Source organism: Sorex araneus, chromosome 10 (genome assembly GCF_027595985.1).
Source record: "Sorex araneus isolate mSorAra2 chromosome 10, mSorAra2.pri, whole genome shotgun sequence".
NCBI lineage: Eukaryota > Metazoa > Chordata > Mammalia > Eulipotyphla > Soricidae > Sorex > Sorex araneus.
The window spans coordinates 43,875,055-43,902,656 of NC_073311.1; positions in this window are offsets into that span (position 1 = coordinate 43,875,055).

The window sequence follows — 27,602 nt, forward strand, 5'->3', positions numbered from 1 at the left end:
GAGATGGGAGGAGGTCACCCATTCCTGATTCCATTGAAACTCAGTTTGTTATTATCTTAAAAATTATCTTCAAATCTCTACCTTGATATCTGTAAATATCTTCATGTAGTTTTCACATATTTGATCTGCTCTCTCTCTTTTGGTTCCCCTCCCCCTACATTAAAGTGAACAGGACTTCTCAGTTGGCAAATGCAAGTAAAACAATAATGCAATATCATCTCACACCAGTAAGACTGGTACACATTGAAAACAGTAGAAACAGCCACTGCCAGTGGGGGTTTGGAGAAAAAGACCCCCTTATACATTGCTGGTGGGCATATTGTTTGGTTTAGTATATATGTTCGGTCTATAGTCCACTTTTGGTACTCGGCTTTCAACCCGAGTGGGTCCTCCCAATATTCTCTACTAGGTGTTCCCTTCTCTTTCTTTTCTTCTCTTAACCTATGTTTTGGTTTAAATATTTGTTTCGTTACTCTAGCTATTTTAACACGTGCTTATCAATTCCACCATCTTTGTCATTTGTGAATATATGCATTTTCTAAAAGCACTCTTTGAGGTCAACTTTTCCTTCTCCTTGGAATGCCCAATTTTTTTTTTTTGTAAATGCTGCTTATTTGTGTGGACTACATTGCTGACAGTTTTTATGTCATTGTCTTCCTTTAATGGTTGCCTGGTTTTGTTCAACAGGTGGCAATTTTATTACAGATAATTTGATGCATTTGAGGCCTTTTTGAAAACTACCAGTACAGCTGAAATAGTAATTCTGTGGGAAATATTTCAGTATTTCTATTGTTTTGTTTTCCTTTGGTTTTGAACTATTTGTTTCTATTTTCTGGTGTATTTTATATGCTGTGATTGAATGATAGTGACTGCATAAAAAAATTAGGGGTAAATTGCGGATCTGAATATTGCCCCTTCTCTCACAAATATTCGTAGTTGCTCCTGATAAGTAATTCATTTCCACCCAGTCTGGCATGGAACTGGTTCAAAAATAGATTCCAGTGTAACTCAAAACTAGTACACAATTTGACCTTATGGCATAATCTTTCAGGCTACCTAATTAAATTCCAGGTATACTAGAATTCTTCATACTTTATTTTTGGTTTTTGGGCTATACGAAGTGGTGCTCAGAGGCTACTTCTGACTCTGTGCTCAACTCCAGGTAGTGTTCAGAGGATTATATGGAGTGAAAGGTATCGAACTGGGGTAGGCTGTGTGTAAGGTAAGAACCTTACCCCCTATACTATCTCTTTGACCTTAGACTATTTCATCCTTGATAGATCTTGAGGTCCAATTCTTTGTCTCTCTGACACAGTAACCTTTCCTGTCTTTACTTCTTAGTATCTGGAATGGAACAAATGGAACAGATATGTCTCCCAAATTCATACATTGAAGTCCTAATCTCCAGCATTCAGAATGTGACTACACTTAGATATGGCTGTAAAAAGATCACTTCTATCACTTGTCATCCTGTTGCTCATTGATTTGCTTGAGCAGGCACCAGTAATATCGTAAAAAGATAATTAAGTTAAAAACAAGGAAATATTGGTAAGTCTAAGCCCAATGTGACTGGTTTTCTTTCTTTTATTTTTTTTTAATTTTATTGAATCACTGTGAGATAGTTGCAAGCTTTCATGTTGGGTTATAATCACACAATGATCAAACACTCCACCAGTCCACATTCCCCACCACCAATATCCCTGGTATACCCCCCCTTTACCACCCTCTCCCTGCCTCCATGGCAGACAACATTCCCTATACTCTCTCTCTACTTTCGGGCATTATGGTTTGCAACACAGACACTGAGAGGTCATCATGTTTGGTCTGTTATCTACTTTTGGCACATATCTCCCATCCCGACTTATTCCTCCAGCCATCATTTTCTTAGTGATCCCTTCTCTATTCCATCTGCCTTCTCCCCTCCACTCATGAAGCAGGCTTAAAGCTATGGGGAAATCCTCCTGGCCCTTGTATCTACTATCCTTGGGTGTCAGCCTCATGTGATGTTATTCTATACTCCATAAATGAGTGCAGTCCTTCTATGTCTGTCCCTCTTCTTCTGGTTCATTTCACTTAGAATGATTCTCTCCATGTCTATCCATTTATAAGCAAATTTCATGACTTAATCTCTCCTAACAGCTGCATAGTATTCCATTGTGTAGATGTACTGAAGTTTCTTTAACCAGTCACCTGTTCTAGGGCACCTGGGTTGTTTCCAGATTTTGGCTATTGTGAGCAGTGCTGCAATAAATATATATAGGTACAGATGTCATTTCTACTGTGCCTTTTTGCATTCTTGGGATATATTCCCAGAAATGGTATTGTGGGGTCATATGGAAGCTCAATTTCTAGTTTTTGAAGGACTGTCCATATTGTTTTCCAGAAAGGCTGGACTGTGACTGGTTTTCTTATAAGAAGAGATAACTAGGGCATTGGATATGCACAGAGGGAAGACCATGTGAAGACCCTGGCATAAGACAGTCACCTACAAGCCAAGGAGGAAGGCCTCAGAAGAAATTAATCCTGCCAATACCTTGATCAGGGACTTGTAGCCTCCAGAATCGCGGGAAAACACATTTTTGTGGTTTCTGTCAACTAGTCTAAAGTTCTTGTTGTAGCTTTTTGCTACACTTCTTATGTCCTCAACCCCATGTTACCCATGAATGAGCAAAATGCCTGCAGGCTAATTGCATTGCTCAATGTTGGGCTCATCGTAATACATTTCCATTTCCTGTGAAGATCTTAGATTCTCAGATTTTGGCACTGTTTCTGGTCCATGTTTTTCACTCCAGTGCTGTGAGATTACAGAAAGTTCAGCTCCAGCCCCTCAGCCTTCTAGCCCACCACTTCTGCTCAAGTCTCAGGCATTTGTTGATTGTAAATTACTATTTACAATCAACAAATGCATCCAGAGGAAAAGTGGAGCATAGCATTATGCTTTTCTCACTACACTTCTTGGCTCTTGGAGAGCTGCACCTCAAGTTCTGGTATCTTTGATCCTTTTTAAGGTTTTCAAACAGATGTTTTTATTTTATTTGACTTTCCTAATTTGTTTATGCAGGGAGGCTTGGTTTGATACAAGCATGCCTATCAACGCTGTAAGTGAAATTATTTTTATATTGATTTTGAGTCTAGAATTTTATTCAATTCTGCCTATAATAGTTTTTTGATTGGATCTTATTTGGATCCCTCCAAAATTCATATCTTGAAACCTAATGCTCAATTGGAATTTGAGTTAGTAGGGTTGGGAGAGGGGCTGTATCATAAAGGTGAATGAATTCACTGTCTTAATAAATGAGACCTCAGGGAACTTCCTCATCTATTTTTCAAAGCATTTCAAGACACAGTGAGAAAATTGAACTTGGAATCAAGTGCTCTTAAGATACTGAATCTGCCAGCACCTTGATCTTTCCACCTTCAAATCTGTGATCCATTTCTGTTTTTTACAGGCCATACTGTGAATAGTATTGTGCTATAGCACCCTGAACTGATTAAGACAGCATCTCTCTTTTCCAGCATTGATTGTTTTTGTGACATAAAGACTAGTCTAATTGTCCCCTGGTATTTGGTATAAAAAAGAATATGATACCATGGCAAAGTACAAGATGCAATGAATTAAACAGGCTTGAAATTCATATTGCTCTCGTGCAATCCGACTAGTCCGAATTATCAGAACAACTGCTGCAAAAAGCCATCTAGAGAGCAATTTTTTCTGTGTTGCTATTCCACTCCCCGAGGGCATTAATCTCACCTCAAGATTGAAGGTGAGATGCTGGCACATCTACATTTCCGCTTGCAAAATTTAGAGACTGAAACTTTTATTTAAATTGCAGATGACTTTTCACACTTCACTTTATTGCATAGTTGTTTATCCAGAACACACTCATGTGGCCACCCTGAGTAAATCCGAAGAAAGCTAAGAAACAGTGCTTATCTGGGTGATCATGCAGTCAAAAATAAGAGGAAATTGTGGTTAATGTCTGCTCTGGCTTGTGGGTTACTTAATCATGTTATCTGAATGCCTAAAGGTTTTTCTTGGTTTAATCTTTGAAATTTATGACTAATTCTCGGATATCTTTTTGTGTTGATCAGACTGCTCATTTTTTTCCTTAAAATTGATATGAATTATGTTTTCAAGTTATACATTCAAGTCTTTTAGTTTCTCTAAACTGTCTCTTTAAGTAATTCTCTCTCTCTCTCTCTCTCTCTCTCTCTCTCTCTCTCTCTCTCTCCCCCCCCCCCCTTTCTCTTTCTCTTATTTGATTCTTTTTTATTTGGTCTGAATTCACACCTATGTTTTCCTTGTTTCTCTCAGTTCTGCTCTTCCATCTTCTCATGTGAATTGGAGAGGGTTCTTTGGGCTTTTATCTTCTTTCTTTCTTTCTTTCTTTCTTTCTTTCTTTCTTTCTTTCTTTCTTTCTTTCTTTCTTTCTTTCTTTCTTTCTTTCTTTCTTTCTTTCTTTCTTTCTTTCTTTCTTTCTTTCTTTCTTTCTTTCTTTTCTTTCCTTCTTTTTCTTCTTTCTTTCCTTCTTTCCTTCTTCCTTCCTTCCTTCCTTCCTTCCTTCCTTCCTTCCTTCCTTCCTTCCTTCCTTCCTTTTCTTTCCTTCTTTTTCTTCTTTCTTTCCTTCCTTCCTTCCTTCCTTTTCTTTCCTTCTTTTTCTTCTTTCTTTCCTTCTTTCCTCCTTCCTTCCTTCCTTCCTTCCTTCCTCCCTCCCTCCCTCCCTCCCTCCCTCCCCTCCCTCCCTCCCTCCCTCCCTCCCTCTCTCTCTCTCTCTCTTTCTTTCTTTCTTTCTTTCTTTCTTTCTTTCTTTCTTTCTTTCTTTCTTTCTTTCTTTCTTTCTTTCTTTCTTTCTTTCTTTCTTTCTTTCTTTCTTTCTTTCCTTCTTTCCTTCTTTCTCTCGTTCTCCCTTTCTCTCTTTCTTTTTGTATCACACCCAGCAATACTCAGGGGTTGAGTCCTGGCTCTGCACTCAGGAATTACTCATGGCGGTGCTCAGGGGACCATATGGGATGTTGGGGACCGAACCCAGGTCAGCTGCATGCAAGGCAAATGCCCTACCAACTGTCAGCTGTGCTATCACTCTGGCCCCTTCTTTTCTTTTTCCTTTTTGACTTATCTATTTCTTTTTTTTTCTTTCTTCTTTAAAAAATTTTTTTTAATTGAATCACCATGTGGAAAGTTACAAAGCTTTCAGGTTTAAGTCTCAGTTATACAATGCTCGAACACCCATCCCTTCACCAGTCCACATATTCCACTACCAAGAATCACAGTATACCTCCCCCCTTCCCTCCACCTCCCCAGCCCCCCACCCCACCTGTGTAACTGATAAATTTCACTTTACTTTGATTACATTCAATATTTCAACAAAAAACTCACTATTATTGTTTGGAGTTTCTCCCCCTAAAGTCGGACCTGCTGAAAAGGAAGCATTTGATAATTTGTTTTCCATTGCTGAGAATGAAGAGATATGAGGTTGAGTGGCCGCAATAGTGGCTTCACGGTTTTAGATTTCTGTATTTTAATATTTTAGTAACTAAGTCCAGAGAAATTTCTGCTAGAAATTGCATCACTGCAAGATTGTACCTCTCTGTTATTTTATATTCCACATATGAGTGCAATCTTTCTATGTCTGTCTCTTTTTTTCTGACTCATTTCACTCAACATGATACTTTCCATGTTGATCCACTTATATAAAAAGGTATAGTAGAAATGACATCTGCATTTCTATGTTCATTGTAGCACTGTTTACCATCGCCACAATCTGGAAAAAAACAGAGTGCCCAAAAACAGATGACTGGTTGAAGAAACTTTGGTACATCTACACAATGGAATACTATGCAGCTGTCAGAAAAGACATCTGTTTCTTAAGACTTCCAAATTGTACTGCATCTTCTGAAGTTTTCTGAGCTCTTGGGCTCACGGTCATAATATTTTACTGATCAGTGACAATTTTTCTCATGGATGATTCTCATGCATGTCATCTGCCACTTGTTCTTTCCTTTTCCTGAAAGTCACTTTGCATAAATATTTGGCTGGTTTCTTCTTTTTTTTTTTTTTTTTGCTTATTACTTTTTCAGAAGAGATGAATTCTTCTAGTTATTTGTGAGAACTTCTTTTCAGGGCAGAGACAAGAACAATGTTCCAGGTCAGATAGCAGCTCCCTTTGATCCACAGCCAAGCCCTTTATACCTCAGTAGATTGTGTGTGCATGTGTATGTCTGTGTATGTGTGTGTGTGTGTGTGTGTGTGTGTGTGTGTGTGTGTGAGCATGCATGTGTGCTTTCAGTTTTCATTTCTTTCCTGGTCCTGATTCATTTCCTTCATCTCCCTCAATGACAGACACATGGGCTTCTCTCAAAAGTGCATTTTCTTCTTCTGTCCCACCTCCGCTGCCTCCTCTGTGTTACTCAGGCATCCTGTTCCCATGGTCCCAGATAACACTTGTATTTTTCCTATTGGGTTGTGCCACATATTTTGGATAACTGGGCTCTGCCTGATTTATTTGAGATCTTCAGACATGTTTCTCTAGGCATTTCCCTATGTCCCTGTTTGGCCTTCCCTGCATTTGGCAGTTCTTTCTCAGATATTCTAGTTCAAGGTTACAGATATCTCTGAGCTTTATGAAAGATTGTTTCCCTTTCTCCTCTTCCCCTCCCCTCCCCTCCTCTTCTCTCCTCTCCTCTCCCCCTTCCCCTCACTTCCCCTTCTCTCTTCTTACTTCCCCCACCCTCTATTTTTGTTTTGATTTATTTCCTAGAGAAAACTGGGAAGTCTTTTTTCTACATTTTAAAATCATGTGCTGTAAATATTCCATAAAAACTCATTGTTCTTTTAGGACTGATTCCTTTAGGTGGTATATTACAAAATTTCTAGAATTTCAATGTTTCTTTTTCCAAATATTATGTAAATCTATACTCCTAATATTTTGTATTTTTAAATTTTTTTTCTCTATTTTTATACATATAGAGAGCTTGTTTATTTTTTCCAATATGTTATTTCTCTTAAACTGTATTTTAATTACTTGATAGAAAATGTATCTTCTTTAGAGAATTTTCTATTATTATGATAGTGATTTGTTTTCTTTTCATGCTGTAGTCAGCTTTTTATGTCTTTAAAATCTTTTTTATCTTAAAGGATGCTACATACTTTTTTGTGGTCATTTGCAGATTTTACTTTAAGGTAGCATTTTAACTAATAAAATGTATTTTTGCAGAAAGTTTAATATTTTCTCCATACTTAGGGTCAGTTTCTTCACCAAACTAAGATTTATATATATACATACATATACATATATGCTGTTAGTAATAAAGTCATATTTTTATGTCAAATTCTCTATAATAACTAGAATTCGTTTCGAATATAGTGTAAAATGTTAATCAGACTTGTTTTGCCTACTTATAAAGTAATTTACTTTTCAGTTGATTTTAGATGTCACTATTAATATGTTAACATATGTTTATGCAAGAATACTTTCAAGCTCTAAATTTTATTCTTCTTGATTTTATGGCAGCACTATAATATCTAAATTTTTATTTTTTATGCAATTGAATTTTATTTTCTAACAGAACAAAGTGCTATCATTATAATTTTCACGTTCTCTTACTTAATTTCAGTTACTATTCTTTCAAATAAACTTTTGGATTATTTTTTGAGTTTCTAAATATGCCCCCAACCCCACTGGGATTACACAGTTTATTTATTTGGGAAGAACTGACATCTTGATGCTATTACTTCTTACAGGGTAATGTGATATAATTTTTCATCTAGACAAATTTTCTTTTATGTTTTTTAGTAACAATGTGTTTTTTTTTCTTAAAGAGATTCTGCATGTTTCTCATGAATTTAACTCATAGGTAATTATATATTATTTTCCTAGTAGCAATTTATTTTCTAGATATTATTGCTGAAATGGAAGGGAAAAATTAAGCTTTGTTTTGTAATTGCTGTTCTTCTAAAAGTTCTTTTAAATCCCAATCACCATTAAAACTCAGCTTTTGAGGAAAGTAGCCAGAAAAATAGAGGAGAAGTGAGGGGGATGTGAGGGTCATGATAGGGTCAAGAGCCTTAGGTGTATCATGTGTGTCAGTGGTGTAGAGGAATATCTCTCTCTCTCTCTCTCTTTCTCTTTCTCTCTCCCCCCTCTTCCCCCCTCTCTCCTACACACACACACACACACACACACACACACACACACACGTTTATCCAAACCACAGAGTCAACAACACTGAAATCATGAGATGTAAAGCAACAGACACTTTGAAAAATGTGTCTGTTGGGGCTGGAGCGATAGCACAGTGGGTAGGGCATTTGCCTTGCATGCTGCTGACCCAGGTTCAATCCCCAGCATCCCATATGGTCCCCTGGGCACCGACAGGGGTAATTCCTGACTGCAGAGCCAGGAGTGACCCCTGTGCATCATTGGGTGTGACCCAAAAAGAAAAAAGAGATGTGTCTGTCAAGGTGGTGGGCTAGAGTGTGGGAAGGGACACTGATGAAGGGAAATTGACACTGTGGTGGGGTTAGTGCTGTAACATAGCATGCCTAAAACTCAACTATGAATAACTTTGTAACTCATGGTGCAGAGTAAAAAAATTATAATTAAGCATTAATATTTTGAGTTTTATTCCTGATAATATTGCCATTGCTAAGTAATGTTAATTTCTCTTCCACTCATCCAATACTTGTACTACTTTAATCTACTTTCTTGCCCAATTGCATTGGGAAACATTTCCAGAATAGGGTTAATGAATTCCAGGATTGGAGGGAATAATTCACTTACTCTTGATTATAATAGGAATGCAGTCATAGTTTTACTGTTAAAACTCTTTTGTAGATCATATGTACTTATTTTGAAGATAGCGTGCAAAATAATGTAATTTCTCCAATGAGAAATCCTAGATGTAATTTTTCCTACATGAAAATATTTTTTATTTGTATGTGGCTCATTTAGTTTTATTTTTCTTAAATTTTATTTATTTGTTGGTTGAGAGTCTCCCATGCGTTATTCAGGGAACCAAGATTCAGAATTACCCTCCCAGCAATTCTTCACCAACTGTGTCAGTCGTTCAATATATTTTGGGTATTTTTCATTCCTTTTATATATTTAAATTTCTGTGATAGATTCCTTAGACTTGAGATGCAAATATACTATTTATGAATTATCTTGGTTTTTCTTTTTCTAAATATATCTTTATTTTGGCTTCAATTTCAAAGCGTATATGTATTTTCTTTATAAGTAATTTTATGTTGTGACTTTTTAATTTTTTTTATTTTATTTTTTTATTATTAATTTTTTTTTTTTTTTGCTTTTTGGGTCACACCCGGCAATGCACAGGAGTTACACCTGGCTTTGTACTCAGGAATTACCCCTGGCGGTGCTCAGGGGGCCATATGGGATGCTAGGAATCTAACCCGGGTCGGCCGCATGCAAGGCAAACACCCTACCTGCTGTACTATTGCTCCAGCCCCTATGTTGTGAGTTTTTAGTGCTTTAGATATGGCATTTGTTGTTCTCTGGCTTATTTGATTTTTGAGAGGTTGTTTCAAGTCGTTCTAGTTGTTCCCTGATTTGTAAGATACAGTCTATCTTTGTTATTTTTATAGTTGTGGTTTTTTTTTTTTTAACCATTTGACTTTTGGCAACTTGATTTTGATATGTGTTATTTTTCCTTATGTCTCTCTGGCTAGAGCTAGCTAAGAATCTCATGGAAAATTTGTGGCTATTATTTTATTTAAAAATTTGGTTCAATTTCTTATCCCTCTCCATCTAAAATTCTAATTACATTTTTGTTAGATAACTTGATATTGTGCTACAGACCTGTAAGGCTGTATCTTTTTTTTTTTGGTTTTTGGGTCACACCCGATGATGCACAGGGGTTATTCCTGGCTCTGCACTCAGGAATTACCCCTGGCGGTGCTCAGGGGACCATATGGGATGCTGGGATTAGAACCCGGGTCGGCCGCGTGCAAGGCAAACGCCCTACCCGCTGTGCTATCGCTCCAGCCCCAAGGCTGTATCTTTTTTTTTTTAAGTCTTATTTTCTTCTTGTGTGTTTTGTTTTAGTTTATTTCATTCATTCTCCAAAACTAATCTTTTTTCCCCTACAATGTTTAATTTACTATTAAGTGTATGCAGTGAAAGTTGCTTTCCAGGGACCATTTTTTTTTTTCAGTTTGAATAGAGTTTGAATACTTAGGCATAATTTTAATAATGACTTAAAGTCCTTGTTAATTAATTTAGTTAATTAATTAATGTTAGTTAATTCCAATATTGGAGTCACCTCTAGACTTTTATTGCTTTTTTTTCTCCTCCTGGTATGGAGGCATCATACATTTTTCTTTTTCCTTAATTCATTTATGCAGTGTTGCTGGACATTTATTTTGCTACCCTGTTGAACATTTGTGAGATGATGCTTATGACTGTTCCTTCCAAAGTATTGAGGGTTATTCTAACTGACAAGAAATTTACTCAGTCAGCTTCAATTTACTTGCTTTGAAACTTTCTTTGGTTAGGTCCAAGATAGTGATAATCTGGGGCCAGAGAGACAGAACAGGGATTAAGATGCTTGCCTTGCATGTGGCTAACTCCAATTTGATCCCTGGCACTGCATATGGTTTCCTGAACAAAGTCAGGAGTGATCCCTGAGCATAGGAGTAAGCCCTTAGCACTGTTGAGTGTGCTGCTCCCCCGTCCCAATAAAATAGTGATAAGTCTAGTGATAAGGTATGTCTTCACACAGGATGTGTCATGTTGAGGGTATATATAACTAATATCTTTGACTTGTATTTGACTTGTCAAAATATTTCAGTATTCTGGGAGCTCTGGGATATATATTAGTATCATAGGTTTTGCTAAGTTATTCTCTATCAGAACTCTTGGTCTATGAATGTACTACTAGACTAAATGAGAATTCTATGATGAATGTATGGAGTTGTTTTAGTCCTTTCTTCTCTAGACATAATTCTGGAATTCATCAGCATATAGCACAGCGGGTAGGGCATTTGACTTGCATGAGGCTGACCCGGGTTCACTTCCTCTGTCCCTCTCACAGAGCCCGGCAAGCTACCGAGAGTATCCTGCCCGCATGGCAGAGCCTGGCAAGCTCCCCGTGGCATATTCGATATGCCAAAAACAGTAACAACAAGTCTCACAATGGAGACATTACTGGTGCCTACTGGATCAAATCGATGAACAACGGGATGACAGTGCTACAGTGCTATCTATACAATTTAAGAGCAAGCACAATCTGAAAAGTCTGTATAAATTGAGAGGAACTGTAAGGACTATGCAACTTTAACATATCAGGAAAATGAAGGAGAGTCAAATTAAGAAACATCAGTGGATAGGGATAAACGTTGCAAAGTATGCTGACTTAAAGTCAAATAGAGAATATATTTAAAGGAAGATACTGACTTCTAGTGCTCAGTAGTCAGATAAGATAAAAAGACAAACTGATCATCCCAGTCAAATACTGGGATGAGAGTGATCCTCACACCAATCCACTGAGTTCACTGACGGGACTAAAGTTTGACTGGAGCAGATTTCAGTCAGTGTGGGAAGAAGGTGTGTAGCAACACAGAATAGGAAATTAAGAACATAAAGATTATGTGAACAGGAATATAAAGTATAGATAGTGTGAGATCTAATGAAATAACTATGTGCCCTGCGATGTTTGATATAACCTGACTTGGACACAAGTGGAATATACTTTAGATGGGAGGATTAATTCTAGGCAAGTTCTGGAAACAACTGACTGTAAGAAAAGAACCCAGCATTCACCAGTTTCTGTGAAATTCTCCTTCTATTGTCTATTTGGAGCTAATGATATGATATTGATGCTCAGAGTCAGGAAGAGAAACACAATCTTCCCTTTCAAGACCTCTACTTACACTGAGTTGCTAGTTTTCTGGTCATTTTTCTCAATGTATTGTGTGATTACTGGTCTACTAGGATTTTTATTTTACTTTTGCATTAGTTTAGACAGCTTATCACCAATCACAAAATCCCATTGATCGTCGATTTCTCGAGCGGGCTCAGTAACCTCTCCATTCGTCCTATCCCTGAGATTTTAGAAGCCTCTCTCCACTCGGTCTTCCCAACGATGCTGCATTGGAGGCTCTTTCAGGGTCAGGGGAATGAGATCCATTTTGTTACTGGCTTTAGCATATGAATACACCATGGGAAGCTTACAAGGCAGGAAACTCTCAGTAACTTGCTAGTTTCTCCCAGAGGGAGAAGTAGGTTATAAGATATCGATATGATACTATATCTAGAGAAGCCTAAAGCCTCTACTAAGAAACTCTTAGAAACAATAGACTTGTACAGTAAAGTTTCAGGCTATAAAATCAATACCCAAAAATCCATGGCCTTCCTACATGCAAACAATGAGACAGAGGAAAGGGACATGAGAAAAACAATCCCATTCACAATTGTGCCCCAGAAAATCAAGTACATTGGAATCAGCTTAACTAAGGAAGTAAAAGACCTCTACAAAGAAAACTACAAGATGCCACTCCATGAAATAAAAGAGGACATGAGGAAATGGAAACATATCCCCTGCTCATGGTTAGGGAGAATCAACATTGTCAAAATGGCAATACTCCCAAAAGCATTATACAGATTCAACGTGTCCCTATAAGAATACCCATGACATTCTTCAAAGAAATGGATCAAGCAATCCTGAAATTCATATGGAACAACAAATGCTCACGATTGCTAAAACAATTCTTAGGAAAAGATGCTGGGAGGCATCACCCTCCACAACCTCAAACTTTACTACAAGGTGGTCATAATCAAAATAGCATGGTACTGGAACAAAGGCAGAGCCTCAGACCAATGGAACAGGATGGAACATCCCTACACACAACCCCAAATGTATGACCATCTAATCTTTGATAAGGGAGCAAGAAATGTGAAGTGGAGCAAGGAAAGCCTCTTTAACAAATGGTGCTGGCACAACTAGACAACCACATGCAAAAGAATGGGCTTAGATCTCGACCTGACACCATGCACACAAAAATCAGATCAAAATGGATTAAAGACCTCAACATCAGACCACAAACCATAAGGTACATTGAAGACAAGGTCAGCAAAACCCTCCACGATATTGAAGCTAACGATTTCTTCAAAGATGACATGCAACTGACCAACCAAGAGGAAACAGAGATAAACAAGTGGGGTTACATTAAACTAAGAAGATTCTGCACTGCAAAGATACAGTGACCAGAATACAAAGACAGTTTACAGAATGGGAAAGGATTTTCACCCAATACCCATCCAATAAGGGGTTGATATCAAGGGTATATAAGGCACTGGTCAAACTCTACAAGAAGAAAACATCCAACCTCATCAGAAAATGGGGCGAAGAAATGAACAGAAACTTTCCCAAGGAAGAGATACGAATGGCCAAAAGGCACATAAGAAAGTGCTCTACATCACTAATCATCAGGGAGATGCAGATCAAAACAACCATGAGATACCACCTCACACCACAGAGACTGGCACACATCCAAAAGAACAAAAACAACCGCTGTTGGAGAGGATGTGGGGAGAAAGGGATCCTTCAACACTGCTGGTGGGAATGCGGACTGGTTCAGCCCTTCTGGAAAACAATATGGACGCTTCTCCAAAAATTAGAAATTGAGCTCCCATTTGATCCAGCAATACCACTACTGGGAATATACCCCGGGAAAGCAAAAAAGTGTAGTCGAAATGAATCTGCATTTATATGTTCATCGCAGCACTGTTTACAATAGCCAGAACCTGGAAAAAACCCGAGTGCCTGAGAACAGATGACTGGTTAAAGAAACTCTGGTATATATATACAATGGAATACTATGCAGCTGTTAGAAAAAATGAAGTCATGAACTTTGCATATAAGTTTGCATATAAGATCAACATGGAACGTATCATGCTAAATGAAATGAATCAGAAAGAGAGAGACAGGCATAAAAAGATTTCACTCATCTGTGGAATATAAAATAACAGAGTAGGAGACTAATATCCAAGAATAGTAGAAATAAGTACCAGTAGGTTGGCTCAATGGCTTGGAAGCTGGCCTCACATGCTGGGGAAAAAGGCAGCTCATATAGAGAAGGGAACACCAAGTAAAATGTGGTTGGAGATCTCGCCCGGGAAGGGAGATTTGTGTTGAAAGTAGACTAGAGACTGAACACAATGGCCACTCAATACCCCTATCGCAAACCACAACACCCAATTGGAGAGAGAGAACAAAAGGGAATGCCCTGCCACAGAGGCAGGGTGGGGTTGGGGGGAGATGGGATTGGGGGGTGGGAGGGATACTCGGCTTATTGGTGGCGGAGAATGGGCACTGGTGGAGGGATGTGTTTGCGAACATTGTATGAGGGAAAAACAAGCTCGAAAATGTGTGAATCTGTATCTGTACCCTCATGGTGATTCACTAATTAAAGAATAAAATAAATTTAAAAAACAAAAAAAAAACAAAAAGATATCATAGATATCATATCATAGATATGGTTCTGTGAATACCACCTGAGCAGAGTAGGAAGAGTGGCAAAAAATTTTTTTTTGTCATTCACAGCTCTTATTATGTTTGTTCCACTGTCAGTAGCAATCTAAGATAACAATTTAATGAATTACTTTTTAGTAAACTATAAGCTGTGTGTAGTTGGTCTAATGTTAGAGAGTCTCTTGCCCGCATGCCTGGCTGTCTTCCCCAGGGCCCCTCGGAGGGGATGGGCTCCAGCTTCCCTACCCACCCTGAGCAGAGCTCCTGGCGGCCGAAGACCACCGGAACCTAGCCACAGTCATGCTCAAGGCCCCTCCCCACACGTTTGCATGGGCCTCACGCATGAAGGTACCAGCCGAAGAACCCAGATGTGTGTAATCCTATCAACGGCCAACATCCAGAGACTTAAAAGCAAGCTCCCAGAAGGGCGTGGCCGCGAAGCCAGGGATAAAACTAGTATCTACTGCATATAAAGCAGGCACCATTCCCCCATACTAACTCCCCAGTTTATAGTTTTCCTTGCATTCTTCCTCTACATGAAAGTAAACTGTAACAGTACAGTATAAAAGAACTCCTTGTTAAAGGTAGAAACAAGATGGCTCACTTTTATTCTCCTGTAAGAATTAATAAATGATATATAGTAACCATGAATATGGATCTTTTACTACACTTGCACATAATGTATAAGCAAGATGGAATAGGGTCTTTACATGAAGAAGGCTGTCTTTTACATTAAGTAAGAAACTGTACAGAGAGATAGTACAGTTGGGTAAGACACTAGCCTTGCATGAAGCAGACTCAGGTTAAATCTCCAGTATCACAAGACTGTTTAAACACTATTAAGTGCTCCTGTGCACTGTCCACTGGCCATGTCAATCGAGAGTTTCTAGATCTCCTGAGCACCACTTGAAAGATATTTCCAAAAATACTCTTGTATCACTTGTATCACTTGTCATCCCGTTGATCTTTGATTTGCTTGACCGGGCACCTGTAACATCTCCATTCGTCCCTGTCGAGTGGTAGTGGAGCCCAATGGTATCTGCTCGCTCCAGGAACATGAAGAGCCTCAAACCATTCATTCAGGGTTTTGACGGAGAAGTCTGACCATCTCATAGATGAGCGGCCACGCAGTCTTTTTACATCCCGTGGAATCCAGCCGGTAACAGCTTTAGTTCAGCGGTTGTCTCTGAATAGCATTACGTGTCCGGCCCATCTAATTTTTGATGCCTTGGTAAACGAGACAGCGTCCCTGATTCTTGACCATTGATGGAGGTTGGAACTCTGGATTCCTTCTCTCACTTGAGTAAGACATGTTACTCCAAGCATAGCTCTTCAATTCCTCTTTGGGATACCCAAATAGCGTTCTCATCCTGTTTGCGTAGGGCCCAGGTCTCTGAGGAGTATGTTAGTGCAGAAAGAATGGTGGAGTCGAAAAGATATGCTTGGAGCCGGAGGTTCTTCATCCTCTTAACCACTTCTTCAACATTATTGAAGGTGTTCCAGGCTGCTCTCTTCCTCCTGCGCAGTTCTGGCACCAAGTCATTCTCATGTTGATTTCTCAACCCAGGTACACATACCTGCTGAATTCGGAGATGATTTTTCCATTGAGAGCAAATGGAACATCAGGGACTAGTTCGTTTTTCATTGACCTTCACATTTTTTTGACCTCCAAAAATACTCTACAAAGCAAAAATCTTTTTTGTTTTTCAGGGGATTGATTAGGCCATGCCTAGTTGTACTCAACGCCCTGGGCCCTGTCCTTTCTTTCTGGGCCCAGGTTGATTGACTGTATCTGGTAGCGATAAGTCAGGCACTTAGTTGCAGCTCAGTGCTTAGGTGTCACTCCCTGTGTTGCTCACTCCATGCCTTGCTGGGGGTCAAACCCAGACCTCCTGCACACAAAGTATTCACTCAGCTCAGCAGAGCTGTCTCTGGTCCTAGAAAGCAACTTAAGGCAGTTGAGTTAACTTCAACTAGTGAGAATGTCCAAGGAAAGTGCTTTATCATTGACAAAACCTTACTGTTGCAGAATTTTGACAAGATGCCTTTTCTTTAGTGAGCTAATAACTCTGCAGCCATAACAATATTGTAGAGCTTTGTACCAGAATAGTTACTTAAAAATATGTGACAGTGGTGGAAAATCTTGGGCACTGAGGTAGCAGTGGAGGTGCAATGACTTTGTACCCCGAGCATCTATAGTAACATCATTATAACCATGCTTCCTCAGCTGCAATACATGTATATTCATATATGCACATGTTATATATTTATATATGAATATATTGCATATATATAAAGAATTGGCATCGGATGAAAATTAACTTATAGTATTTCAGGTGGGAACTGCAATGACAGAGGAGTAATTTAGCAAATTAAGAACTTATTCATTGTCTAGTTCTCCCTCTCAGAGAACCTGTTAAACTACTGAGACTACCCTGCCCACATGGCAGAGCCTGGCAAGCTCCCCGTGGCGTATTCGATATGCTAAAAACAGTGACAATGATGGGTCTCACTCCCCTTACCCTGAAAGAGCCTCCAATGTGGCACTGTTAGGAAGGACGAGTAAAGAGATACTGTTAAAATCTCAGGGCTAGGAAGAATGGAGATGTTACTGGTGCCCGCTTGAGGAAATCGATGAACAACCAGATGACAGTGATACAGTGATACAGTGATTCATGAATTATAAATCACATTTTTCAAAGGTTATGTTAATTTTAGTTTAAAAACACTTGATAGGTAGGTGTTACATTTGAAGAAAAAAATTCCATTCTTATATCTTACACATCAAATAACATGTTGGTTCTAATGCTTTGAATTTTTCACTCACATAATTAGGTCACACGATTTAGGCCAAAATCATAACTTTTATTGAAATTGGCACACATTATTATTCTATTCTGCACTTCAAAGATTAGCACTAAACTTGTAAAACTGGTAGGCAATTGTTAAGAAACTTTATCCTTTTTTGTATTGTGCATGTGAATTTGTGGTGTGTGATTGAAACACACCCAGGAATGCTCAGGGGTCATTTCTCAGAGTGCTTAGAGGATCATTTGCAGTGCTGGGGATTCTAACCAGAGTTGGATGTATGCAAAGAAAGTACCTTACTTCCCATACTGCCTATCTCTTTGGCCAACTAAGCTTTATCTTTTTTGAATGATCATTGTAAACATCATGATTTCACACGTGCAAGGCAAGTAGTCCACCACTTAGTTATATCCTCAATCACAGAGTATTTTATTTCAACTCCATTTATTTGCCCCCTCCAACATATTACATAGAAGTGGAGGAATTAAATTGTTTTATCAATATAGAAATTGGTATATTTTTTACATTTTTTCCATCCTCAGTCCAGCACAATGAAGGATAACTTCATTCTACATAGCCAAAACCCACAAGATATCATGTTAACTATGGTCCCCCTCTTAGAAGAAACAGTAAACAGCAGGAAGAATTTTGAGGCTCAATTTAGAATGGAATGACTCAAAAATTCATTTGGTATTCTGTTTACCGGACCGCTTCCCCACCTAACGTCATTTACTGGTTTCTCCTCACAATGCAGCTCATATGTTCTTTTGACTTTTCCCTCATTGGCTTATGATAAATGTCCTTTCAGGTCACCTCTCAATGAACCTTAGACTATAACTTAAAAGACCTTGATTTACTACAATGTTTCCCATTCTCATGATTTTTATTTCATCTTTGTGCTTGTTCACATTATCAGAACCCAGTTAGCTAGACCACACTGCATTTCATGTGCTTATTTCATCAACCTACATTGACAGCATAAAATGTGCTAGACAGCTGAGATTTGTGTCCTCTAGATATCAATGGTCAGAGGAGGAACGCACAGCATAACTTAACATAGAAAATCTCTGCAATGAGTTACAGCAGACAATTATTCATAGCAACATGCAAATATAGAGAATAGAGGAAAATGACATTGCTAGGAGAAGTCAGATTGTGGTTAGATGAAGGTGATTTCAGGGATGACTCAAAGTAGCTTGAAAGAAAAGAACTTACTCTATAATAAATAATACAATAGTAAAAATATTTTGTGTGCTACAAAATTCCTGGCTAATAAGACTGAAAGGGCTCCGAAATTATGGAACAAGAGAGACTAGAGAAGGGAGAGTAAAGAAAAAAGGTAGAGAAAAGAGAGGAAATAAGACAGGAAAAAGAAAGAGAGGATCCCTAAGTAAAAATAAAACAAAGGAATCAGTTCACACTTAAAGATAGGAGTTAATGTTAATCTTGACTTCTCCTGAAACCTAAAATGGTATTAAAGAAGATTGTATATATTATGAAATATTTATATTAATCGTTTATAATGAAGGCATAAGGGAAGTACCAGAAGAGAGGAAAGTGAAAGCACACCGATTTGGCAGTGCAAAAACTGAAGCAACTGGTAGAAGTTGCAGGCCAGAGTCAAAGAGCAGAGAGCAATGAAACCAGATGGACTCTGAGGAAGGCCTGGAGTGGCAGAATCCATTCCACTTGAGCTTTAAAATCCAAGTGACCCCATCATTGAAGTCCTCAGGTGTCTCAGAAATTCATGTAAAGTGAAATTCATGTATAAGTGAAGCTAAATTCATGTGTAAGTCAAACATGAATGTATGAGCTAAATTCATGTATAAGAAATTCACATATAAATGATGTTAAACTTAGGCAGACTGACTGAGATAACTGAATGAAAACAGCCTAACAGCTCACTACATCAGCTGGGGGACCACTCTACCCAGACTGACAGAAGATGGGGACGTTTTTCTCTTATATTCTGAACTCTGGGCTCCAGATACCAAGTTCATCAATAACAGAGGTATGGAGCATTACAAAAGAAATGGATAAAATAAAAACCCATATTGATGGTAATATTGAGTTCCCTATTCTCTCTAGGGGATTATAGATTTTTTTTCCATTTCTCTCTGGAGAGATTTATTTGATGAAGTGGAATATATTTATAAATATATACAAAGAATTTGAATCTTTGTTCTAGAGAAATAGATATTAGGAATTATCTCAAAAAATACGGTTCATTTCCATTACCCGGCTATAAATTATACTGCTTAAAACTTCCACACAAACTTACAGATAAACTCTTAAATATAATGGAACTGCCACCATAAAGGCATTTTGGCTTCATTGTACTGGGGTTTCTCTGTCAGTATTATTATTATTCTACTGATTTTTTTAATCCTGTTTTTTGGCCACACTCAGTGGTTCTCAGGGCTTATTTCTGACTCTGCACTCAGGTATTGCTTCTGCTAGGGCTCAGAGGACCATATGTGGTCCCAGGGATTGAACCTGGATGGACCTGTAGGCGTTAAAAACCTTACCCATGGTTCTATTGCTCCATCCCACTCAGTAGTAGCACTGTAGCACTGTCACACCGTCATCCCGTCACCCCGTTGTTCATCAATTTCTTTGAGCGGGCACTAGTAATGTTTCCATTGTGAGATTTGTTGTTACTGTTTTTGACATATCAAATACGCCACAGGTAGCTTTCCAGGCTCTGCCGTGCGGGCAGGATACTTAGGGTAGCTTGCCGGGCTCTCCAAGAGGGACGGAGGAATTGAACCCGGGTCGGCTGTATGCAAAGAAAACTCCCTACCCACTGTGCTATCATTCCAGTCCGCTCAGTAGTATTTAACCTTTTTCTTGTTATGAGATTTTTGACTGTCTGGTAAAGTTTTTGAAATTCTCATTAGAGTACTGCTTTTAAATGAATAAAACAAAATCCATTGTCTCAGAGAGTACATATAAGATTTATGTATAATTATAAAAATATTGAATCATGGCAGGCCCCATATGTACTTCTTTGTTAATATACTAAATTATAGAACAGTGCATTTTAAATGCAAGAAAATGAAAAAGTAAAGGTTAATTTTTTTTTCAGTGCTGGAAATTGAACTCAAGACCTCACACATACACAGCAAATGCCCTACTACCGAGCTACATTCTCAGCCCCAAACTTAATCTTGTTTATTGAGGATTGTATTAGTGTGAAGGCTATTACTGCTTGGCTGAAACGAGAACAATAAACTCTGCATGGTAATATTGGTAAGAGGTAAGTAAATGCTTACTCACCTCTTTTAGCACTTGCCCAGTAATCATAGACTGAGCATTCTAGAAAACAACATGGATCTGGGTTCCCCAGGTAAGGACGTGCAACTGTGAGGATATGGTGATCCATAGAAGTCAACAGTTAGCCATGCAGTGTGATGAACACTTATAGGCAAGAAATAGTAATTGCATGCAACAAATTAGTTACTATCATAAATTTGAAGTAGTGATATAGATCATATTTTAAGATCTATGTTATGATTATAGTGTGACCTGATAGTTTGTGGTTTGTATTGGTACCAAAATCATAATCATATCTATTATTCCTGTGCTGTTATATATTACCTATGTTTTTAATTAAGGAGAATGTCACGTTGAGTCATTAGAAAAAGAAAGGATGGTATATTTCTTCTACTCATAATCCATAATCTTCCAAACTCTATCTTTGGACCCTAAGTAGGTCCTAGGTTATACCTAGGTCAAGTATTTGCCTAACATGCTCTTTTTAAATTATTTTTTATATTAATTTTTATTTTTATTGAATAACTGTGAGATAGATCATTACAAACCTGTTCATGATTGGGTTTCAGTCAAACAGTGTTCCAAACCAATCCCTCCACCAGTGTAATTTCCCAGCACCAATGTTCCCAATTTCCCTCCCACCCCCTCAAACCACTGCCCAACCCAGGCTGCCTCTATGTCAAGCACCTCCCTTCTCTCTTTCTCTTTCTCCTTCTCTCTCTCATTTTAGGTATTTTGGTTAGCAATACAGGTGCTGAAAGGTTATCATGTATACCCCTTTACCCACTCTCAACACTCAGTTCTTGTCCAGAGTGATCACTTCCAACCAATGTTGTTATAATGGAGCCTTCTCTATAACTACCTTCTACCTCCAACACCCTTGTGGTAATTTCCAATGATTGACCAGCCCTCCTGGCCCATTTCCCTGGCCTTGGATATTAGTTTCATGCTATTATTTTCTTACATGCTTTAGCGACACTCATGACCTTACCTGGTAGGGAAAGTCTACCATTTTATTTATGGATTTAGGGACAATAGCAGTGGTGCTGATTTCAATTCCTTCTCTACCATAGTGATTTAGTTTAAGTGGCACTGAGTCTTGAAAAGGTGTTTTTGGCAAAGATGTTAGACTCTTGATGGTGAAATGCGAGAAGAGTGAACTAGGCCAGAAACCACAGGGTCTGGTTGTTTTCAGACCTAAAAAAGTGACTTGCTGTAAGAACACGTGTCCTGCTTTTCCTCATGACTGAAGAAAACTGCAGCCCTTTTTTCATTTCCATGTTCAACCTTTTTCTTTGTCAACCAAGGGGAAGGATCTGATTCAGAGACACGTGGTGAGATATTTGGCCCTCAGAGGTATTGTTAGCTCAACAAAACCATCCTGTGAAACACACTCAGAATTTATGGCTTTAATCAAGGCAACTAGTCTGGATTTGTTTAGTTTCTTTTTTTGTGTGTTAATGCAGATACTGTGTGTGGGAACGAAGAATCTTGATTTCTGCTGCAAGTTTCAATCCAGTCAGAAAGCTGTAGTGAGCCAAAATCCAGTAGTTTCTGCTATTTCCCAGACATATCCATTTAAGATATGTATATTTAAGTTAGAATTTTTTAATAGAAAGTAATTTTACAAGTTGTTTCTAGTATTTTCTACATATTAACCTTCATCATTTTTAAAAATTTTTTTTTTTTTGCTTTTTGGGTCACACCTGGCTCTGCACAGGGGTTACTCCTGGCTCTGCACTCAGGAATTATCCCTGGCGGTGCTCAGGGGACCATATGGGATGCTGGGAATCGAACCCGGGTCGGTCGCGTGCAAGGTGAACGCCCTACCCGCTGTGCTATCGCTCCAGCCCCATTTTTAAAATTTAAACTGTAAAATTTAATGCATTTTTCAAAAGTGGAACCCTTCAGTGTGCTTAGTCATCTATGCGCAGTATTGTCTGAGGTTTGGAATATTAATGCAGATGAGAGGCTTGGTGTGGGATTTTCAGGTTTGATATTTGAGTTTGAAAGTTCCCATGCTCCTCTTTTGTTGTGTAGTGAATTCTCATGGCCAGTACTATACACTTAGTGGATATTAGAAAGCCTACTTTTAAAAGGAATCTATTTTTTAAAAAATTGGGGGGGGGTCAAATCCAACTCTGCTCAAGAAATACTCCTGACTGTGTTCAGAGATCAGTTCCAGTCATGTTCAAGAGGCCAGATGTGGTGCCAGAACTGAACCTAGGTAGGTTGCATGCAAGGCAAGTGCAAGACCGCTGTTGTATTATTCTGGCCCCTAAGAGGAGTCCATTTTAAAGGTGACAAAAGATTTAAGATAGTAAGAAAATTTCTAATTAAAATATTTTCTTAAAAATATAATATAGTCACCAAAACACAGCTTATTTTATTTCACATTGCAAAGTTTAGTTTAGAACTATGCATTGATTTGGACTGGAGCGATAGCACAGCGGGTAAGGCATTTGCCTTGCATGAGGCCAACCCGGGTTCGATTCCTCTGCCCCACTCGGAGACCTTGGCAAACTACCGCAAGTATCCCACCTGCACGGCAGAGCCTGGAAAGCTACCCGTGGAGTATTCAATATGCCAAAACAGCAACAAGTCTTATAATGGAGACGTTGCTGGTGCCTGCCTGAGCAAACCAATGAACAGCGGGACGACAGTACGACAGTACTACATACAGTGCATTGATTAGAGTAAGAAATTAATCATGTGGTTTTGTGATATACATTTTCTCACAAATGTTAAGGGAGTAGGTATGATACTCTTTTTTTCATGTTTTTAATTTTTCTAGGGGAGTAACTTTTAGGAGGATAAATATTTTCTAGGGCCTCACTATCATTTTCTAGCATATTATTTTATGCATTTATATTTAGATTTTCCTCCTTGAGTTTCCTATATTATTTTTTGTTTTTCAAGACCTAAGTTTTTCTATTCTAATTTTTTACTTTGTATTGTTAAATTTTGGAGAGACTGAATTTTCATGAAAATAGATGACAGTGTATTATATGGGAAAAAATATGGTGAGTGGTAAATAATTTCTTAAGTGCTTTGCTCATTAGTGAAAGATTCTAAGTTTTCACTATTGCTCTCTCATAGTACTCCTAATTGGGAATTCATCTGCCAAGTCTCCTCCAATAACCACTATTTACTAATAACAACTATATTTATTGAGCATATATTATGTAGCAGGTACTTCTGAACTTACCATATGATTCCAACAACTCTATGAAATTTGTATTGTTATTTATATTTTATCAAGGAAGAAATTGATAAATAAGTTGAGGTATTGGTCTGTGATAACATAACCAATAAAGAGAAGACTAAATCTGAACCTGTTTCTATGGAAACGACAGTATAGCTGCTGTTTTATTGCATCCTGATAAAAAGAATAGGTTGAAACTGGCACTGGTATAATTGTGAGAGAAGAATACTTAGAGATGCTAAGTGTTTGCACTTCATGGATTAATAGAAGTCCTGAAAGCCTTTGAAAGGCTACTGACTCTTATCAAAGCAAACATGTAAACATCTAGACCTAGTGAAAAGGCCTTGTGCTTTAGAGTAAGATGGTTTGCTCAAATCTCCATTCTACTACTTCAATGTCTCACGTTGCTTTTGGGGTGGGTTAATATTCAATATTGAACCAGTCACGTAGGCACTTTTCACTTGTGGAATCTTTGCTTTGAAGAAGAGTGTTGACCTGGAGGGTCCTTCCGTACACAGGAAAACAATATATAATATAGTAGAAAAAAACTTGTTCTAGGAGCTAAGCTATGGTGGGTCTAGAAGACAGCCAGGGTAAACACAATGCTTCCAAGAGACATCGAGAAAGACCACAGCTTCTCATTTGAAACGTAGGGAATGGAGGAGAGAGGTTAGATGCTGATTTATTTGCTTTGCTTTGTGCCACACCAGGGGTGGTGGGAACGGAACAGGGGTTGACCACATGAGAACACCTTAAGCCCTGCTCTCTCTCTCTCTCTCTCTCTCTCTCTCTCTCTCTCTCTCTCTCTCTCTCTCTTTCTCTCTCTCTCTCTCCAGTTCCCAGGAGACTGGCTCTATGGTAAGCAAGATCTCCAGGCTAATGACTGTGGAGGTGCCAGGTCTTGGGGACAGGACTGTTGAGGTGAGCCAGACATTGTAGAGTCAGAGATGATAGAGCCATGCCAGTCACACAGAGCCCTGCTCCTTAGCATTGAACCAGGAGGAGGAAGAGGCATTTTGTACTCAGCCCTGGATGAAGGCAGCGGGGATAGCTGTCAAACCTACAGGAACCCATTAGAGAGGAGACTTCATTTTTTTAAATTTTATTGAATCACTGTGAGATATAGTTACAAGCTTTCATGTCTGAGTTACAATCACACAATGATCAAACACCCATCCCTTCACCAGTGCACAATCTCCAACACCAATATCCCCAGTATACCCCCACCTTTCCCACCCTCCCACTGTCTCCATGGCAGACAATAGTCCCCGTACTCTACTTTTGGGCATTGTGATTTGCAATGCAGATAGTGAGAGGTTGTCATGTTTGGTCCTTTATCTACTTTCCCATCCTGACCGTTTCCTCCGACCATCATTTCCTTAGTGACCGAGAGGGGACTCTTTTTGTGTCAGCAGTGTGAACTGAAGACTCGTAATCATAGTTGAGGTCCAACAGCAGCTGCACAGAGAGGTGATTCTCTGCAACATGTTCTAGGTTCTTCCCTCCCCACAGGCTCTATCTTAGTACATTTCAAGCTCATCACCACTCAGATAGAATGCCACAAGGAGAAAGGCGAGCCTTAGGCTAATAAAAAATTCTTTTATATTTTGTGGTTTTCATTTTTCTTTTCTATTATTTTTGTGTGTGGCTGTGTGTGGTAGGGGTGGAGTGGTCACACTCTGTGGTGTTCAAATACTACTCCTGGCCTTATTATGTTCAGGGATCACTCCTGGTGGAACTCATGCAATGGTAGGGATTGAACTCAAGTCAGCTGCACACAAGGCAAGTGCCTTCCCCACTGCACCATCTCTCTGGTCTCCAGACTTACAGCTTTCTTAATGAAACTCGTGTTCTTAATTGCCCAGGTGCTTTTTGGGGGCAATTCTTTAATTCTTCTAGAAAATTATATTGTACTCAAATTCCAGAACTATTTGTACATTTACATGTACTAATACATTCTTCTCCTTCTTTCAATTAATGAATTTTTAAAAGACAATGAGATCTGCTCTTGGTAAAAATTCAAAAGCATTAGGTAATATGCAATTAAAAAATGAGTCTCTTCCAACTTAGTCTCTCAGTTCTATCATTGCTATCAGGTCTTTTTGTGTGTAGTTCATATGATATCATGTGTATATATTCTGACGTCTAGACATGATCTAAGGCAAATCTATAATCATACTTACACAACATTTTTGCACTTTACTTTTCTTCCTGTAACAGAAGTATCTTGAATATTATTCCATGGTGACATTTGGCTTTCCATTCTAGATGTGCCATGATTTATTCAACTCTATTGATGGAAATTTTTTTCCATATTTTTGTCATTACAAGTAGTGCTACAATGAATTGCTTGTAGATATTTCTTCGCACATTTGTTTAAACATTTCTGACTAAAGGTTCTAGAAGTAGATAGGAATGACAATTACATGAACTTAATATGAATAGACCTTGCGCAGTGGCTCTGATAAAGGTTTATAGCAAGTGAAACCTCTTCTATGTAGATCTGTGTCCTTGTATTATAAAAGATGCATTTTTCTCATTAAAGAAAAACGATTATATCATTTTTCTTTTTCTCTTAAAGATCTGTGTTTTCTTCTCTATTCCTTATTATCTGTTCATGATCTTTTGCTTGCACTTCATATTGCTTTTGATTTTTATGGGGGGAGGGGACTTTGGGGGTTACTCCTGGCTATAATCAGAGATTACTCCTCACTATTTGGTCATAGATCACTTTTGGTGATCCTTGGGGGACTGTACGTGTGCCAGGGCTGAATCTAGATCAATTTCATACAAGGCAAGGGCCTTCCCCTCTATAATCTCTCTGGCCCTCATATTGATTTTCTTCAATCTGTTTTTAATACACTTTGTGAAATTTTGTGATTTGTGTTGTGTATTTTCTTCCAGCTTATCATTTATGCTTTGACTTTATTTATTTCAACAATTTAGACTTTTGATTTTTATATAGCTAAATTCATCAATCCTCTCTTTTTGTGGTTTTAGTCAGTTTTTTCCCCATTCAAGAGAGTTTCTTTGTAAACCTCACTCTTTCCTTCCTTACTTGTACTTTTTCTATTGTTATTTTTATGTTTGAGTCTCTCACGCTGGGGAATGTATCCCTGTAAAGGGAAAAACAGGATGCTAATTGCTGTGCCCATGATATTCCATTTACTTAAGTGGAATTGATGGAGAATCATGTGAATGCATGTGAATGCAACAGGATTCTGCTTTGTACCTTCAAAATAATCTGTTTGAATCACTTGTTTAGGAAATTAAGTTCTGCAAGAAAGTCTTCCATATACTTTTCCATACTCTCAAAAGAAAAGAGCCATCCAGTCTGGTTGAGTTAATTGCAACAAGATTGGAGTGGGGAGGTCAGGGGAGCGTTTCACTATTGCAGTTACCAAGCAAATGCAAACTCTGACAAACATGGTTTACAGTGGAATGTGAACAAAGACAATCCTCTAGGGTCAGCATTCTGAAAGTCGGAGTTTCCTATAACAAGAATTCATATTCTCAACATTTTAAAGTTATTGAAATTATTAAAACCTATCTTTGAATAGTATAGGAAAATGTCTTAGTCTGTAAATTTGGGTGGAAATTCAACTTTAAAATAACATGATACAGAGTTAAGTCTAGGTCTCATTTAAAGTATGGAAACTGATATATAAATATTCAATCAACTTCATTGCTTAGTTAAACAAAGTATGATGGCTAGCCCAGTGCCTAATGACTTGACATTTCTCATTAAATAACATTGAAACACATTGCTATCATTAACTATTATTTTAACCGTGGCTCTGGCAGAGACTGGGAGCTCAGAACG